At 41.6% G+C, this 17502-nt stretch overlaps 1 non-coding gene across 1 annotated transcript; it reads right to left on the bottom strand.

The window, feature by feature from the left end:
* Positions 1-9234: 9234 nt before the first annotated feature.
* Positions 9235-9306, bottom strand: TRNAV-GAC. Its single transcript has one exon. It is a non-coding gene; the product is annotated as a tRNA-Val (tRNA).
* Between the last annotated feature and the right edge of the window lie 8196 nt (positions 9307-17502).

The raw sequence follows: 17502 nt of genomic DNA, 5'->3' as shown, positions 1-17502 counted from the left end.
CTTGTGGCGTGCCCAGTTCATGAGCCATGAACCATCACAAACTTTTAAGAGCTAAATGAACCAGTGAGGTCCATAATGTGGTAGAACAGCCCCCTGGTATGCTGGAGACACCAAACTCATAGGGGATCTCTGGATGACTGTCTTCTACCTGCCGTCCAAGTTTGATTAGGATTGGATTTACGGGGTCCAAGTTATGGCTCCCAAAGAAGGTGCCCTCATCCTCCATCATTTCCAATGGAGGGGGGAAAACAGCAAAAAAGCAATGACAATAGAAGCCCAGCAGAATAGAATCAAGTCCCTGAGAATCTCCACAGTAGAAACTGAAGGTGGGATGCATTTTTGCAAGCCCAGCAAAACCAGTGCCACTGTGGCAATGTAAACCTAACAGGACTAAGGTCAAACCAGAGAATCTGCAGTAGAAAGTGAAGGTGGGGGGCATTTTTGCAAACCCATCAGAACCAGTGCAATGTACTAGTGCCCAGTAGAACCCAGTGCCATTGTGGCAATGCCAGCCCAACAGGGCTGATGTCAAGCACAGAATTGCACTCCAAGTGTGGGTTTTTTTTGGAAGTATAGCAGAACCCAGTGCCAATGTGGGAATGCCATCTCAATCACAATCCAAGCAAGGGGGGCATTTTCGCAAGCCCAGCAGAACTAGTACAATGTACAGAGTGCCCAGCAGTACCAGTGCAATCACAGAGTGCCCAGCAGAACCCAGTGCCACTGGCATTGTAAGCATAAAAGGACTGGTCTCAAAGCACAGAGTCACAAATCCAGGTAAGGGGGGGTGGGAAGTGAACACAAAGGAACTTGACAAAGGGCCCCCCCTCTTGATACGACCACTTTGAAACAGACAACAGTGCTTCCCAGGCTAGAGAATTCCACCACTCCTGTTGCTTTGAAGTTTGGTAAACATTTAGTTTGAGAGGAGACGCTCTGTCTGGAAATGTATCCATTCACAAACCAGCCGAATCTGGGCCCGTATGTCTGTCGCCACACTGCCACCGCCTGGCCGGAACATCCGTTGCAGGAGTTCGATCTGTAGCCGGCAAGCTGTTTTGCCTTTACAAGCCGTGACCATCGACGTTCGACAGTCAGCTAACGCCCTCCCAGAAGGAAGATTGGCGTGTCCACCCTCGCTAAGGAGTGGTTCCCATTTTATCTACTCGCCGGAGCTTTCAAATCGCTGGGTGGACAATGAGCTGGGGACAACAGGCTGGCTGCTCACACCAGCGCGGGGCTTGAACTGACACAGTTCAGATGTTAAGGCAGTGGGATATACCCACTGTGCTACCGCTTCCCCTGTGTGTTAGTGGCCATCACTACATCATTTGGCAGTGAATCCCACAGTTTCTTGCTGAGTGAAGAGATACTTTTGCCTTTCCTGTATTGCCCATCACCCCAAAGTGGGATATTCAAAGGTACATTGTCTTTTGTTAGGAAGTTCTGTTTAAGAGTCCTGACTAATTGTTGGTGATAGAACCAGTGAATTGGCGCTGCTGTTACTGCTTGATCTTATAGGAGCATTCGACATGGTTGATCATGACCACTTGTCCCACTGCCTTGCGGGGTGGGGTGGTCTTCAAGTGGCTTACCTCATTTCTCCAAGGTCAGGCACAGAGGGTGGCGCTAGAAGAGAGTGTGTCAACTAGATACCCCCTAACCCCTTGGGGGCAACCCTCTCTCCAATGTTGTTTAATATCTATATGTGCCCCCTCACCCAGCTGGTGTGGAGTTTCAGGCTGGGGTGTCACCAGTATGCTGATGACACCCAGCTGTATCTGCTGATGGGTAGCTGCCTGGATGTTGCCTCACAAAATCTGGCCACAGGACTTGAGGCTCTGGTGGGACGGTTGAAACAGAGCCAGCTGAGACTAAACCCAATTAAGATGGAGGTTCTGTGGTTGGGTGGGAGGGACTCAGGGTTGGGGTGCCAACTCCCTACTCTTGATGGGTGTGCCCCTACTATCAGCATTGACTGTCAGGAGTTTGGGCATGGTTTTGGATAACTCCTTATCATTGGAGGCCCAGATCACAAATGTTGCCAAGTTGGTGCTCTTCCAGCTGCACCAGGTGAGACAATTGGCCCCCTTCCTATCTCACCCTGACCTAGCCACAGTAATCCATGCAACAGTCACCTCCAGTTTGGTCTACTGTAACTCGCTCTTTGCTGGGCTACCCTTGAGACTGATCTGGAAATTCCAACTGGTCCAAAGTGCAGTGATGGGAGTCCTGACTGGAACATCATGGACTGCATATATTGAACCAGTGCTCCATCAGTTGCACTGGCTCCCAGTGGTGTACCGAGTTAGGTTCAAGGTTTCGGTATTGACCTTCAAGGCCCTGAGCAGTCTGGGACCATGTTTTTTTTTTTTAAATTGCTTTTTATTTTAACCAACTGTGTTACGCGCAACCTTTTCATCATTATACAAATTTTTCCTTCTCAGTCCTCCCCCCCCCTTCTTCTTCCATCATTGCTTCAGCCAAAGTTTCCAATGAATGTCTTTCTTGGCTTCATCCTCCTTGATCCAATCGAAGTATGGCGACCACTTTTCTCTTATCCATCTCTTCTTTTCCTCCCAGGTTTTCTCCTCCATCATCAAGGCTACGATATCTGATTGGATATATTCAAAAAGATAGTTATTCCAATTCTCCATGGTCCACTTATTCTTATCTTTCCATCCTAATACTATAACGGCTTTCCCAGCTAATATCATCGCCTTAAGTACCTCTTGGTATTTACTTTCTACGGTCTCATTTTTCAAGATACCTAATGTCATTAAATTAGTACCTATTGGTATTAATACACCTATCTTCAGTCTGGGACCATGTATCTTTGAGACCACCTCTGATATGTCCCCTGAAGAGCTTTACGCTCTGCAGAGAACAACTTACTGGTAATCCCTGGCCCAAAATATGCCTGGCTGTCCTCGACTAGAGCCAGGGTCTTCTCAGCCCCGACTCCCACCTGGTGGAACTCCCTGCCGAATAACACCTACGCCCTGTGGGACCTAATGCAGTTCCGCAGGGTGTGCAAGGCAGAGATGTTCTGCCAGCCTTTTGGTTGAGGACAGCGACGGGTACCATCCTCTAGCACTCTCTTCCCCTGCATCCTGCTTCCTCTCTACCTCCCCCGTGGGACAGTAACACTTGGGACTTTGAAGTTTCAGCGCCATCTGAGAATGTCTTTAGTTATCTATATTTAATTGATAGAATTCTTTTATTAATGTACAAATGCTTTTATTATTGTTCACCACCCTGAGCTCTTTGTTCTTGGAGAAGGGCGGTCTATAAATTTAAATTATAAATGAATAAAAATAAATCTGGACCCCTTTGAACACTATCTTAGCTTCTAGGCATCAGCACGTCCTGTGGCAGTGAATTCCATACACCAGTTAGACACTGCATGGAGAAGTACTCCTTTTTCTGTGTCCCAGTTCTGCAGCCCATCAATTTTAACACCCAAGTTTGAGTGTTATTTTAGTTTATTAAAATGAGGTCGCCCTGCATGTGAACACGACCTAAGAGACTTTGGACTATTTAAAAATATTTGAAACAGGTAATCCTCATTGTGGTTGGCTCCAGCTATCATGCCTTGTATAGACTGGGTCTATAGGTTTTCTATCGTTTCTTGACCACTTTATAGAGAAATTAGAGTCCTGAGAGAGGAGGGGACTGTGGCTTACTGACAGCATCTGCTTTGCATATAGGAAGTCCCAGTTTCAATCCCTGGTGTCCCCAGGTGTTTAAGAAAACAATGAATTGAGTGTTGGGTGATATTCAAGACCTCTGTCTGAGACCCTAGAAGAGCCACTGCCAGTCAAAGAAGACAATAACAATCTTGATAGACTAGTGGCTGGCCTCAGTAGAAGGCAAATTCATGTATTCCTATGAATACTTGGGGTGCTAGACTTGGACTGCCCATCTGCTTTTCCATGAGCAGAACTCCTCATCCTTAAAACCCCTCCTTGGTTGTGTGAATTGGCTCAGAGGAAGCTTCTCTTTCCCTCCTGGTTTTAATAATTGTTTCTGAAGTTTGAGTTAATGGATCTTATTTGGAGACAACAACCTTAGCTGCGGGTGCTTGTGTAGTGAATGAGGATTGAACTTTTCCACTCACTTTGTATGGCTGAAAAGACCCCGGTTGCCTAGTCTAACCACGGCAGAGCCTATAACCTATTTCGGGGAGGGTTTCCCTGTTTCTAACTCCCATCCCCATGTGGCAATAATAAAACCCAGCACAGATGAGAACAGCTGCAATTAATTAAAAGGAATCACAAACCCTTATCGAGAACAACTGGTGCAACATCCCCAGAGGGTGGGCAGGGTGGAAAACATACCACGTTCCCCCTAACAAACCTCGTATTTTTCATGTAGCATCATGGAGGGGTGGTATGGAAAGGATTTGCTGTTCTTGTGGAACCCTGAAGGAGGCATCAAGATCTTCCTGGTCTCCTAGCAAAAGTCAGTTGCATCTGAAAACAAAAAGAGTAGGTATCAGGAAGCATATCTTTGTAACAATGTTCCTTTATGGCTTGGGGTTTTGGTCAAGTGTCTGAAGCTTTCCTGTTTCTGTGGCCTCTGTTCCAAGGAGACTTAAGCCATGCAGAAGGGGAGCTACACTTGTTCTACCGATCTTGGGTGACATCAGAGCAGCAATACAGGCGCTGTGTTGTTCCTCAGTGGGAAGGAGGTACGGAAACAGTGCTTGTGTTGGATCAAGTTCACGACTCAGGGAATGAGCATTTACCTTTAATGGCCCTGATAAACCAGGAGGAGGCTGGTCATCTGCATTTTTTTACAGGAGCATGTGCCCAGCCAGGCCTGCAATGGAAAGTGCTGTCAAGTCGCAGCTGGCCTATGGTGACCTGGTATAGTTTTCAAGGCAAGAGATGAACAGAGGTGGTTTTCCACTGCCTACCTCTGTGTAGCGACCCTGGGTTTCTTTGGTGGTGTCCCATCTAAGTACTAACCAGGGAATAGGAAGCAGATGGCCAATGCAGTTACCAAGTATTCCACCCACTGTTCATGCAAAACCTTCAAGACATTTTCTGGCCTTCGTTTTTTTCTTTTTTCTTTTGGTAACATATAACACCTTTCTTCATAAGGGTTTGTGTGTGTGCGTGCGTGTGTGGGGGCATCTCCTAGCTTCTGAGCATTGAGCACAGAGAAGGGGGAAAGGTTAAAGGGCACAAATGCCCCTCTAGGGAAAACCTTCAATCCTTCAGCTGAACATTTCACCTCAGTGAGCTGCAAAAAGCCCCCAGGGCAGCAACTAACACAGCCATCATTCAATCAACCCATGTCCCTGACATCAACTGAGTTGTCAGTCATCCCTACAAAGAGGACGACTTTCGGAAACGTTGTGCTGAACACTGATCTAACTAATTTCAGGTCACTTCCTGTACTGTTCATTGCCGTTGTGTATACTGCTGATTCTCCTCTTGCTCTGGAATATTCAGGCCACGATACTGAGCTGCTGAAGAATATTTTTAGATCTCTGAAGGAACATTAGAGGACTCCCCTCCCATTATTTTACTTAGGGTCAGAGTCTCAGGCATTGTCTCTCAAGTCCACCTCAGAGTGTCTGTTGGCTGCTTCTGCTCCCTTCCCAACTTGGCTCTCTCTTGGCTCTTTTGAGAGAAGTCTCCATGGTGATCAAAGAGGGTCACTTGTTATCTCCAGCCTGCCAAAAAAAATGAACTGCATACTAGGCCTGATCTGTATTGCTACAGATAATATCAAGCTGAACATGGCTGCTGGTGGCACAGCCACCTTGCCTTGAAAATGTGCCTTAGGAGGAGTTTGTAAGTTAGAGCATAATCCGGAGAAAGTTCATCATTTTGGCCTGTATCCTGCGCCATTTCCCTCAGCAATGTTTGAAGCCTTCCTTCTCTTTTAACTTAAATGAAATCTTCAGGAAATCTTCAAAATTTGCTTAGCTGCTTGGTAAGATACATACCTTTAAGTGCTTCATTTTGGTTGCACTGGGCTTTTTTTGTTTTGTTTTTAATGCAACCCATTGTACTTCTATGCTTATTTGTACTTATAAATAAATCTTGGATGGGGAAAGTAAGATAACAACCATGGAAAACGTAGCATTACAAGTTACAGCATCAGTTAAAGTCTATATAGCACAATGGCTTTTAGACACAACAAAACTCCCAAAAATATTATGATTAAAGTCTTTAAATAATTCAATATGTTATAGTAGCATTCATTTTCAAGGCCCACATTTCCTTTGATTCTCAACTATTGTGATTTTTTTCAGTTTGTGAAAGGGAATAGATGGCTTTATGAGAGTTGGTAGGTTGCAGTTATTTGCAACAGGTGTGTTTGTTTTCTATCCTCAAAAGGAGTATACTCCCATTTAACCCTCACCCCAGTCCTGTATAAAATCAGTAGGTGAGATCATGCTTCAAGTTCCATCATATAGAAAGGCCAGACTGGCCTCTGTCCATAGGAGGGTTTTTTTGGTGGTGGCCCCAGAGGTATGAGACCAGAAATTTCTTCCAGGAAAATCTCCCCTTTCCTTTTTGCTAAAAGAGTCTGAAAACATGATTGTTTACAATGGCCCTTTAAATATTTCTAAGGAGATTAAAAAGCATGGAAGAATTAAGAAACATCTTCCTTAAGCTGATTCTTGCTATCGTTTTGTACTACTGAGCCAGTTTGGTGTAGTGGCTAGGAGCATAGACTCCAATCTGGGACAACTGGGTTTGATTCCCCACTCCTCCACATGCAGCTGCTGGTGTAACCCTGGGTCAGTTATAAGTTCATTCAGAGGTGTTCTCTCAGGAGCAGTTCTCAAAAGAGCTCTCTCAGCCCCACCTACCTCACAGGATGTCTGTTGTAGGGAGGGGAAGGGAAGGAGATTCTAAACCGCTCTGAGATTCCTTTGTATAGTGACAGTCAGGGTATAAATTCAATCTCTTCTCCTCCTCCTCCTTTCTTTTTTAGCTCATATTTTTCTGATTTTAAGCGGTTTTGAACAGATTCTCCCCGAAGAAGCACTGTAGAAAAAAAAATAGCTAAACCAACTCTCCTTGTGGTGATATTTTCCTATAAAATCTGATCATATGACCCCACTGTTAGATTCTCCCCCAATGAAAAAATCCTGGCTACGGGTCTGGTGCAAGGGTTCACTGCTGAATGCTTGACAAGCTGATTTACATCTTGTTTTTGCAAAACTGGACATGCACAAAAATGCTGCTGATCCAAACAGATTGGTAAACATTTAAGTCATTAAGTGCTACATCAAATGGGAGTGTTTTTTTTTTTTTTTAAACCCCGTGTTTATTTATATGTGACTGATTTAACTGCCTATTAGACAGTTACCTGCTAAGCAGAGCAGCAGTGCAGCAAACACGGGGGAAGCAGATCTCAATCGGGCTGCGGAAATGCTCTCACACATAAAAAGCCAATTGCATTGCGCTGTACTTTTAGGAAGGAATAGTTGAGGCAACTGGATGGCCATTCATGAGCGGGTTGACAAGCAGGTGCCCAATCCATTGAGAAATTGGCTGCACGGCCATGTCTGGCAAACAGGACGTGAGCCACACCAGCAGGTGTTTGAGCATCTCCACAATGTAGACAGAGCTGCTGACAAAAACATGGAAGGAAGAAGCAGACTTTCCGGACAGATACAAATGGAGACCAAATTAGCAGACGATGCAGGAAGAAAGGCGATTGTATGAAGATAACCATTGAACCAATGTTAATTAAAGCAAGAGGAGACTCAGCTCAACATGTGTTCTCCATTGTGCCAAAGGCTGGGGGGTCTTGGAAGAGTCCTCCAAGCGAACAGCTCTCCTGGGAAAAGGATATGAAAGTCTTTATCTGGGCCTTGTTATAAACGTCTCGCTTTTCTCATCTCACTTTTCCCCTGCGCATGTGTTCTGGGGAAACAAATGACACGAACCAAAAAGTATGAATACATCGGGAAGAAGGCTTGCTTTTCTGGTTGTTGGAGGGGGTACTCATGCTGAAGCTCTACATGGGGTGGAGGAAGAACAGTATCTTCATATCATGTCTTAACAATCTGTGTTAGATGGGCCAGCATGCTTGGCTGGAAGTGGTGGGCTCAGTTGGGAAGGAAGGAAGGCACCACTGTGTTGCACCTAAGTGACTGCTGCAGAACACACACACCGCTTCATGTGATGGGAGCAGCCACCTGCATGTTTTCCCAAGCAATTCTCTTGCTTGTTAATGGGGTGACTGAAGATGAGCACCACTGATCTGTTGACACAGTTAAACTTGCTGGATAAACTTACTGCATCACTTTGCACAAAATGCCTGGTCCCTTCTTGCTCTTCCAAAAATATAATATAGCTATCTCTAACTTGGCAACAAACAGGCAGCATTCCATGTGCTGATTTCCTTGCTGTGTTCAGTATATTCAGTCAGAATTCCTCTTCTGGTTTCCACATTTCCCCAGAGTTAGGAAGAACTAAAACCCTCCACAGAATGAGTTGCAATTGAGATCAGCAAGAGCGAACAGCTGCCTTGCTCTCTGTCCTTGAGAGACATGCTGGACTTTGCTTACTCCAAGTTCTGAAATTGGACATGCCTGGATGCATCTCTGTCTTCATGCTGCCATTATAGGGTGAGGCACAATGAAAGATTGGGCTGAAGGGCCATTCCACATATGATGTGCCCCCAAGTGAATTGTTGACAGGAACCTGCAGTGCATCTTGGCTTTCTGTATACCAGTTTGGTACATAGGAATGTAAGAAGAACCTTGCTGGATCAGACCAGTGGTCCATCTAGTCCAACTTCCTGTTTCACTCAGTGGGCAAACAGTTGTCCTGGAGAACTAAATAAACCAGGCACAGAATACCTCTCAGCACTGGTATTCAGAGATTAGCTGCCTCAGACTAATGGAGGTTCTTTCTAGCCACTACAACTGAATCTGCCTCGCCCTCTTTTAAAGCCATCCATGCTCATTGCCATCACTACATCCACTGGCAATGAGTGCCACCTATTTCCAAAGATGTATTTATCTCATTCACATATGTGAAGAGGTCTGCAGGTCCATTACTCTCCAGGGAATTCTAATAGGCATCTTATGAGGTGTAAATAGTGTGGATAGTACTATATACTAAGCAAGCACAGGAACATATGGTGATGCCTCATACTGATTTAGACCATTGGTCCATCAAGGTCAGTATTGCGTACTCAGACTGGCAGCAGCTCTCCAGAAGGCTCATCACCTATAACCTGGTCTTTTTAAAACGGAGACACCAGGGATTGAGCCTGGGACTTTCTGCATGTCAAGCAGATGCTCTACCACTGAGCCATGCCCCCTTACCTGGATACAGTGTCTTAAGCTGCTCAGTTATTTGTGTTTATGTTCTGTCTGAAAACTGTTGTTTTAAGCTGCCCAATAATGTGTTTTTATGCTCGGATTGGGTTTTTTAAATTCTGGATTTTGATTAATAACTTCCATTGTTTTGTAGTTTGATTATGTTTTATTCTGTAAACTGCTTTGTGCAGGTTCCCTAGAGAGGCAGCATAAAAATACTTCTAAATAATAATAGTAGTCAGGCCGTCTGTGATTGTGCTCTAGTGCAGACTTTCTGCCTTCAGGGAACATGCGTGCATTTCCCTGAATGTTCCATGGCACTTGTCCCCCACGGTGGAACATCCTGCTTGAGAGAGTATTCATGATGCACCTTATGCTGGTTGACTTCTTCTTCTTCTTCTTCTTCTTCTTCTTCTTCTTCTTCTTCTTCTTCTTCTTCTTCTTCTTCTTCTTCTTCTTCTTCTTCTTCTTCTTCTTCTTCTTCTTCTTCCTTCTTCTTCTTCTTCTTCTTCTTCTTCTTCTTCTTCTTCTTCTTCTTCTTCTTCTTCTTCTTCTTCTTCTTCTTCCTCTTCCTCTTCCTCTTCCTCTTCTTCTTCTTCTTCTTCTTCTTCTTCTTCTTCTGCATTGTTCTCTAATTTCACGATCCAGATTTATTACTGTTTTTTGTATGTAATAGAATGTTTTATTGCATTGTTCTCTGGCCTTGTAATTCCTGCTTTACTGTCCATATTATTATCTAGAGGGGTGTGTGTGTGTGTGTGTGTGTGTGTGTGATGTTCCCTCATTTTATTTGTTGCATATATTATACTGTTCTTGCTGGATTGTTTTCATTCATAATCCACCTTGTCTCAAGCAAAAAAGGCAGACTATACAGCAAGGTTATGAGATTCCATTTACTCCAACTTCTGTACTTTTACATTATTGGCCAAAACTACAAAACAGACTGAAGAGGTGATATCTATTTTTTTAATGTCTGCAAAAATTTTAATTGCTCTTAATTGGAAGGGTAAAAAAATTCCATCATTGGCATTATGGAAGTCCAAAGTATGGGATAACATAGTAATATCTGATAAAATTGCAACTCAACTTTCTTTAAATGAAACACATACTTTTATTTCTGCTTTTACTGAAAAATGGTTTGTGTTTTTTGATTATATTAATAATGAACAGTCTCAAAGTTTTAAGTTGCCAGAAAAATATACAGATTTTGTGTTTTATTAAATGTTTCATAATGACTTATTATATGCAGGGCTATTTTTGGGCAGGAACGCACAGGAACGGAGTTCCGGCTGGCTTCAGAGTTGGCCAAACCCACTACAGCCAAAACCTCTGTGCATGTGTGGCTACAGAGGGAAGGCCTGGAGAGCGACACCCCCCCGGTGACTCCGAGGCGGGCGGGCCAGGGGGGGGGGAAGCCCGGGCAAGCCAAGGGAAGGCATGGGGTGTGGCCTAATATGCTAATGAGTTTCTGCTGTTGGGTGTGGCCTGTTATGCTAATGAGTTCCTGCTGGGCTTTTTCTACAAAAAAGCCCTGATTATATGTATATTGAAAATTATGTAAAAGACCAAGCAGAATTTTTTCCCATGTTCTATGTTTTATTGTTGTGTATGTAATGTTTATAATGAATAAAAATGGTTCATTAAAAAAAGTAAAGAAATAAAAGTGCAGGTTGATTCATCCGCCAAGAAGCTCTCCAAGGGTTTGCCCCTTTTCCCTGCAAAGGATTTGGGGGCATGCTCCCCCTGGCTGGGCTTCTCAGCTGCTCATCATAAGGTGGAGTACATTCAGCATCCCCCAGGTTAAATCATCTGTCAGGGACACTCACCTGCGTTATTGATCATCAGAAGCATCCATGGAAAACCAGGTCTCTCTCGACTAGAATGCAGATTGAAAACCACATCCCTATTTGATTATGTGTTTATCAGTTAACTTTTGAAAGGAATGCTTTGAACAATCGACCTATTGGGTGTTTGGGCTTCCAGAAGCAATGCCAGGAGAAAGTGACTATTTGCAACAATGCTGGATGGGGTACTCAGGTGTCACGTTTGGCAATGCTTTGTGGACTTGGAGAACTCAAAATGTGCAAACTGTCTCTTTGGCAGGCTTTGAGAGCTACACAAATTCTGCATCTTTAACACACTCAAAGCCATATTGTTGACCTCAGTAAGTCTCTATTAGGGCTCCTTGTTGAGAATCAATAGCAGGATCATATTGTCACTCAAGAGCCACAGGACAAATGATTAAAAAGAAAAGAAAAAGGAGAAAGGGACACTGATGGTGTTAAATCTGAGGCCTCCAAGGGATGCTTTACTAGATCTTCCACCCTTTCTGAATTGCTATGAATAAATCATTGTGTCCTTAAAGAGAAGCAGCTGCTTTTTCAAATTTGGAACACCCCCCCCCCCTTGGTATCCATACAACCTCTTAGCTGCACATGCTTCGACTCTGAATCCCCCATTGACATGCTGTGAGGCATGGAAATTTATATACACCCAGTTCCCTAAATCCTATTGAGCCTGGTTTTCTTGCACGAGCGGGCTTGAAAACAGCTAATTCACTGCTTTTTGTGTTGCTGGGGTTAAGTGGTTAGGTGTGTGTGTGTGTGTGCAGTGCCACCACAGAAAAGGTCTTTAAGTCCATGAAAAGCTATATTTACATTGTAATCACCAAAGAACGATTTAAGGGGGTTCAATAGCTGGCAGAGAAAAGGCAAGATCGTCACATCGCATCGATGTTCCAGAAGGGCCCCCTACTCCACAGGCCTGCGGTCTGAACAGAAGAAGTGATTATGTCCCACTGAGCCAGCTGCCAATTGGGAGGGGGAAGCCAGGGTGTCCCCCAACCCATCTGTGACAGCAGCTTAGTCCTACAAGTACAGGGCAAAATGTTTGTTTCTTGATGGGGCAGTTCTGCTGAAGGTGTCGCCCCGTACAACAGATTTTACAGTGTTTATAGAAGATTCCAGGAGGGAAATGGAAAACCTGACGCCTTAGCAACAAAGCAGAGATATTTTTCTTTTAGTCCAGTGGTTTTCAAGCTGTGTTCTGGAGAACCCAGTTTGCTGTTTTTGGATGTTGCATTTGGTGTGTCCCACCATGCATATTGGGAGTGCATGCTACCCACAGTCTTCCCAATAAGTGTGGTCTCCATTCCATCTGAAACAAGCAGCAGTTAGTGACACCAGATTGGGGCACATGGACACTATTCTCACCCCACATTGTTTGCTGCTACTGCAGCAAGAGGACATTTTCATGCCCCTGTGCAAAATCAGCCCTAGTTTCCTTTTGCACCTTTGGAGAAACCCAAAGTCCTGATTCATATTGTTATGATCTGTGCTGTCCTATAATTCTAGTCTCTCATTATCTTTGACATGGCTTGACTGGTAACAAGGGAAGCTAAGTAATACTGAGAAATCAAGCTCAGCTAGCAATGTGGATTAGGGTTTAGCCCTGCACCAGCAAATGCTGGTAGATTTGGGGACTGGTGCCTGGGGAGGGGAGGGTGGAGTTTCAGGAGGATACATCACTTTGGAGTGATATTCTAGGAATTTCCCCTAATCTTTATGGTAAATTTCATAGAGACTAAGGGAAATTCCCAGAGCATCACCATTGACAACCCCCACACACACCTTTTCTCCTGCTGCACAAATTATGATGAACTGCCTTGATATGGCGAGGGGGCTTGCATGGTTCAATGAGGCTGTGGGCTATACCGTGGAGGGCCACCCAGGACATACAGACCACAGTGGAGAACTCAGACAAAATGTGATCCACTGGAGAAGGAAATGGCAACCCACTCCAGTATCTTTGCCAAGAAAACCCCATAGACAACAGGTTAAAAGATACGACACCGGAAGATGAGCCCCTCAGGCTGAAAGATATCTCTAATATGCTACTGAGGAAGAGCAGAGGGCAAGTACAAGTAATCCAAGAAAAAACAAAGCGGCTGGGCTGAAAGGACACTCAGCTGTGGATGTGTCTGACAGCAATAGGAAAGTCCAATGCTGCAAAGAACAATACTGCATAGGAACCTGGAATGTAAGATCTATGAATCAAGGTAAGCTTGACGTGGTCAAAGATGCGATGGCAGGACTGAACATCGACATCTTGGGAATCAGTGAACTAAAGTGGATGAGAATGGGCGAATTTAACTCAGAAGACCATTATATCTACTACTGTGGCCAAGAATCTCGTAGAAAAAATGGTGTGGCGTTTATAGTCAACAAGAGAGTAAGAAAGGCAGTAATGGAATACAATCTCAAAAATGACAGAATGATCTTGGTCCAAATCTAAGGCAAATCTTTCAACATCACAGTAATCCAAGTCTATACCTGAAACACTGACACAGAAGAGGCTGAAGTGGACTGGTTCTATGAAGACCTACAACACCTCCTAGAACTAACACCAAAAAAAGATGTCCTTATCATCATATGGGATTGGAATGCTAAAGTAGGAAGTCAAAAGGTAACCAGAATAACAGACAAGTTTGGCCTTGGAGAACAAATGAGGCCAGGCAAAAGCTAACTAACAGAGTTTTGTCAAGAGAACATGCTGGTCATAGCAAACACCCTCTTCTTCTTTTTTTTTATTTTATAACTTTATTTTTATAACAAATTTTATAATTTTACATCAAACAACATTTAATACAATACAAAGTCAACATATTTGGCAGGTAACTCTGTCACACCATCTTTAACTTTGTTCACATAAGTAAAAAATACAAACCATTTTTCTACAAAATTTGTCGTCTTTTGTGGTTGTTCCATTTCCAGAATTTGGATTGCTATTGTATCCATAATTACTATATCCCATAACTTTGTAAACCATTGTTTTACCGTTGGCACTTTATCTGTTTTCCAAGCCTGGGCAATTAACGTTTTTGCCGCTAGTAACATTAATGATATCAATTCTTCTTTAGTTTCTGAATAACAGCCTTTATCCCATAAGTTTAACAGTACAGATTCAGGCGATCTAGGTAAATTGATTCCCAATATAATATCTATTTTTGCAACTATTAAGTTCCAAAAATCTTGTATTTTTGGGCAAGCCCACCAGCAGTGATATAAAGAGCCTATTTGGCCACAGCCCTTCCAACATTTAGAGTCCTTTTTCGCCTTTGCATGAAACAGCTTCAAAGGTGTTATATACCACCGAGCAAACAGTTTATAGTTCTGGAGCCTTATATTTAATGATTTTGATGCATATAATTTAGAGGACCAAATTCTAGTCCATTGGTCTTGGCTAATTTGTTTATTACAATCTGTTCCATTATACCCTTATCTATTAAGGTTTCAAAATTCGTTAACGGCCTGTTTATGGCTTCCAATATATTATTACTTGTAATAACATTTACCAATTGTTTGTATTGAAACCATTGAATATGAAATTTATACTTTAATTCCAGTTGCTGTTGCGTCCAAATTTGATTCTTAGAACAAATATCTCGAATTCTAAATTTACCTATCTGTCTCCAGTTATAAAATGTATTAATAGGCTCTCCTGGTAAAAACCATTTTTGTCCCAAAAATGCGGACATTGGCGAAAAACCTGGGGCCAAAATATTTCTATTGTTATCCCAAATCTTCAATGTATCCCACAAAAAGGGATTGTCTTTAATAGAAGTAGGTCTATCTTTTGCCAAAGCCCATATCACTTCATGCATATGTTTAGGTGATACAAAAGATTTTTCAATGTGCACCCAATCTTTGTTAGTTGTTGGAGACATATATTGCAAAACATGTTTTAATTGTGATGCTTCAAAATACCATTTTAAATTTGGTAGACTTAGACCACCTTTTTTTAAGGGTCTAGTCAATAATAAAAAATTTATGCGAGGTCTTTTGTTGTTCCATAAAAATTTAGAAATTTTCAACTGCCACTCACTTAATGTTTGATTTTTATGTTAATGGGAAGGTTTTGAAACAAAAACAAAAATTTGGGGAAAATAATAGTCTTTATTAATTCCACTTTTTCAATTAATGATAAATTAACATTTGACCATGATTGCAATTGGTTGACCATATAGTTGACTACTGGGATATAGTTGCAATCATATAATTTCTTCAAGTCTAGGGGTATGTATATCCCCAAATGTCTCCAAGAACTTACTACCCACCTAAAAGGAAAGAGCTTTGTAAGGTCTTGTTTTTCTAATTCTGTTAAAAAAATTGGATATAACTCTGTTTTAGTATAATTAATAGTAAATCCTGAGACTACTGTAAATTTCTTTAATTCCTCCACTATCTGTGCCAATGAGTTTATGGGGTCACTAAAATATAGAACTGTGTCATCCGCAAATAAACTTATTTTGTGTTCTACCGAATCCACTACAATCCCTTGAATTAACTTATTATTCCTTATGACATGTGCAAAGGGTTCTAAAGAGAGTGCAAATAAAATGGGGGAAAGTGGGCAGCCTTGCCTTGTTCCTCTGTTTATTTGTATTTCTTCTGACCTATGGCCATTTATGTTAATTCTCGCTTTTGGAGCCATATATAGAGTATCTATGGAACGAATAAAATTAGGGCCAAATCCCATTTGAGTTAAAAGTTCTTGCAAATAATTTATCTCTAATTTATCAAAAGCCTTTTCGGCGTCAAGTGCCAAAATTGCAGCATTAATTTTTTTTAATCTACAATAATGAATTATATTTAAGGATTTCCTAATATTATCTAATAAAGTACGGCCTGGAATAAAACCTGCTTGATCCTTATTTATATAATCAGGAAGCACTGCATTTAATCTTGTGGCTAATATCGTTGAAAAAATTTTAAAATCGTGATTAAGAATTGAAATTGGACGGTACGATTCCGGTTTAGATTTATCCTTTCCTTCTTTAGGTAATACTATTATTTTGGCTTCCCTCCAAGTGGCAGGCATGTGTCCTGTTGTCATAACGTTATTGCAGGTATTAGTTAAATGAATTAAAAGTTGTGATTGATATTTTTTATAAAATTCTATGGGGAATCCATCTATTCCCGGGGCTTTATTATTTTTAATCCTGCTAATTGCAGCTACTACTTCCTTTTCTGTTATGGATTGTTCAATAAATTCCATATGAGTATTTGACAACCTTTTATCGAATTGTATTGTCCTAAGATAACTTTTTATATCTTCCTTTTTTGGATTTTCAGATGTATATAAATTTTGGTAAAAATTCTGAAAGACCTCTAGAATTTCTTTAGTGGAGTTTAACAGTTTCCCCGTAGGTGATTTAACAGAATAAACTGAAGTAGTTGTTTGTTGTTTTTGTATTCTAAATTTAAGCCTCCTAAAAGATTTTGGACTTTTAGTGACATATTTTTGTTTTAAGTACAGCAATTTTTTTTGTACTGCTGAAGTTTGCAAGGTATCTAATTTTTTCCTTTCTAAATTTAGTTTTCCCAATAATTTCTTTCCTCCATATTTCTTGTGTTTTGTTTCCAAGTTTTTAATATTTTCTTGTATTTCCCTTACTAATTTTTCCCTTTCTCTTTTATAGGAAGAGGCTAACGAAATAAGCTTCCCACGAAGTACCGCTTTAAAAGCATCCCACAAAATTATTTGTGGAACTTCTCCATTATTATTCAACTCAAAATAATCTATAACTTCTTTTAAAATTGTGTCTGAAAGGAGAGGGTTTTGCAATAACAATTTATTCAGTGACCATGTTGGGCTTTTTATTTCATTATCCAAGCTATCCAATGTTGTTGATATCCAAGCATGATCGGAAACTATTCTGCTACCTATGTCTGCATTCCTAACCTTGTTTAATAAAGTTTTTGTTACCAAAATGTAATCTATCCTTGAATATGTCTTATGAACGTCTGAAAAAAAAGTAAAGTCCTTCTCCCCTGGGTGTAACTCTCGCCATACATCCACCAAATTAAATTTCTCCAACACGTTTCTCAGACCTGTTTTTTTCACATTTTTTTTGCTTTTCTTTAGAATTATTAAATGTTTTATCTACCTTAGGATTATCAATAATATTTAGATCTCCTCCAATGATAATATCACCCTCATAAAAATCTATTAATTGGTTCAAAGTGTTTTGAAGAAAAGCCAATTGTTCTGAGTTAGGACTATAAATTGAAGCCAAAGTTATTGATCTTCCATTAATTTTACCCTTTACAAAAATAAATCTCCCCCTAACATCAGATTTTGTGTCTTCTACTTGAAACGGAGTATTTTTTGAAATTAAAATTGCCACCCCTCTCGCC

The sequence above is a fragment of the Gekko japonicus genome, unplaced genomic scaffold (assembly GCF_001447785.1).
Source record: "Gekko japonicus isolate JY-2015 unplaced genomic scaffold, Gekko_japonicus_V1.1 scaffold521, whole genome shotgun sequence".
Classification (NCBI taxonomy): Eukaryota; Metazoa; Chordata; class Lepidosauria; order Squamata; family Gekkonidae; genus Gekko; species Gekko japonicus.
This window is presented reverse-complemented; position numbering and strand designations above follow the sequence as displayed.